This window comes from Lathyrus oleraceus, chromosome 3 (genome assembly GCF_024323335.1).
Source record: "Lathyrus oleraceus cultivar Zhongwan6 chromosome 3, CAAS_Psat_ZW6_1.0, whole genome shotgun sequence".
Taxonomy (NCBI): domain Eukaryota; kingdom Viridiplantae; phylum Streptophyta; class Magnoliopsida; order Fabales; family Fabaceae; genus Lathyrus; species Lathyrus oleraceus.
In genome coordinates this window covers 2,225,708-2,228,239 of record NC_066581.1, presented here as the reverse complement: position 1 = coordinate 2,228,239, position 2,532 = coordinate 2,225,708, and positions in this window count along the sequence as shown.

Sequence of the window (2,532 nt, the reverse complement as noted above, 5' to 3'; positions counted from 1 at the left end):
CTAAATGAATGCATGAATGAGGAGGGCAAATTTTGGGGTGTTACAGCATATCACAATGGAATGCAAAGGGGCGGTGCTTTCCCATGTTTTGGTTGATACAAGCTCTTCTCTGAATGTTCTTCCAAAGAAAGTCTTAATGAAGTTGGATTGCAATGGCATCATCCTGAGGCCAAGTAATTTAGTTGTGAGGGCTTTTGATGGCTCTAAGAGAGTTGTCTTTGGCGAAGTTGAGTTTCCAGTTAAGATTGGACCGCAGGTGTTCAAGAGCACCTTTTATGTGATGGATATCCAGCCTGCCTACAACTGTCTGCTAGGTCGGCCCTGGATTCATGTTGTCGGTGCTGTTACTTCTACTCTCCACCAGAAGCTCAAATATGAACTGGAAGGTCAGGTCGTCACCGTCTGTGGTGAAGAGGATATTTTTGTTAGCCACCTGTCTACATTTAAGTATGTGGAGATGGATGGCGAGATGCATGAGATGCTATGTCAGGGCTTTAAAGCCATAAACATCAGTGAGGTCGCGCCCAAAGCTGTCTTTTCACCTAAGTCTGAGAAGGTCGGGACTTCTATCTCTTCATATAAGCAGGCTGTTGAAGTGGTTAAAGCTGGTAATGCCCTAGGCTGGGGCAAACTTGTGGAGCCAGTTATCAAAGAAGACAAATTTGGATTGGGGTATACTTCGGGGTCTCAGAAGAATGAAGCTGATACTTTCTCCAGTGGGGGTTTGGTTTCTCCCCACGTCGTCAATGCTACAGATGAAGACAAGGCTGACAGCGACTGCGACTTAGGTAGCTGGATTCGCTTGTGTGTCCCGGGAGAAAAGCTCAACAATTGGTCGTCTGAAAAAGTCGTCCGGGTTACTCTACTAAAAGACTAGTTTTTATTGTTTTCCTTTTATTACATGCATAATAAAGTCTAACACATTGCCCAAGGTGTAATAACTCATCTGTAGGGCCATCCATTTAGTTACATTTCGCAATTATTTTCATCATCAATAAAGGACAGCTTTTGCAAACAATTTTGTGTTCTCTTTCTTTCGATTATTTTTTTTACTTTTACACAAAAAAACAATAAAAATGGCAATGTTTCTTTTTCGTTTTTCTTTCCAAAAAAAAATCTCGTTCTAAGGTAAAGCATGGTCCTCCATCATGCAGAGATGATCACCCGGATCTCACTACTAACGACACTGCTATGGCCAAGTATGACTTCGACAATCCTATCTATTAAGCCGAAGAAGGAATTGAGGAAGATTGTGAATTGCCTGAAGAGTTAGCCAGGTTGTTGAAACAGGAGGACTGAGCTATTACACCTTATCAGGAGGTGATTGAGACCGTCAACATTGGTACCGAAGACGACAAGAAAGAGATCAAGATCGGGGCCAGTCTACTGGCCGAGGTAAAAGAACAGTTAACTAGTTTGCTTCGTGAGTTCGTCGACATCTTTTCTTGGTCCTATCGAGACATGCCAGGTTTGGATACAGACATCGTTATGCACAGGTTACCGTTGAATGGAGATACGCCGCCGGTGAAGCAGAAGTTACGCCGAACTCATCCTGACATGGCAATGAAAATCAAAGAAGAAGTTCAGAAACAGTGGGATGCAGGGTTTCTCGCTGTGGCCAGTTACCCACCATGGGTTGCCAATATCGTACTGTAAGACCCCAATTTTGTCCCTGAGATCCCTCATGGCATCATATCATAGCATTACATAGCCTCAAGGATCATTGAACACCTTGCTTCCTTCCCTGTGGGTAGGATCTTTTTGAGAGTGGTTCTAGATCACCAGGCATTGCTTGCATTGTATATCATTGCTTTTCTTGTTTAATCACTAACCAAAAGTACCAAAAATATGTCATCTAACATTTGTTTTGTAGTCTGAGCAGTCATCAAGCCAGGCAATTAAAGGTTTTCCTATGAGCAAGAGCAGATTGTATTTTCTTGGTATGAGGACCACATGGCATTATTTTGAGCTTATATGAGCTAGAGGTTCATTTTGGAGCAAATTCCCCAAGAGGTTGAAGCTCAAATTCATCACGCATTGTTCAGGTCATCTAAGGACCAATACAAGTCAACTGAAAGTCAACTGAGGGCTTTGAGTGTGAGAATTGAATTTCTTCATCCCATTCATGTTCAAACAAGGCCTATTCATCATGTCAAACATCTACATTGAAGATTTTGAGGTCAAGTCAAAAGTTTCCCAAAATGGAAAGTGACCTATAATTTCAAGTTTCCAAAAATGGCAAGTTTTTAGACCAAATTCAACTTGACTTTCCAACATCAAATAAGCTTCAAATGAAATTTTGTCCAACATGAAAGTTGAAGATCTTTCTCTCCCATTTCCAAAAAGTCCAAGATCATGAGCATCTGATGAACTGTTGAGGAGATATGGTCAAATGATTGTAAAGTGTGCATGAAACTTCAACAAGCCATAACTGTTGATCTAAAGCTCCAAATTGAGTGCCTCTTTTTGCATTTTGCTTGCCATGACCTCTAATTTCCAAATCCATCATTACATTGCATGAAATTTCATCAC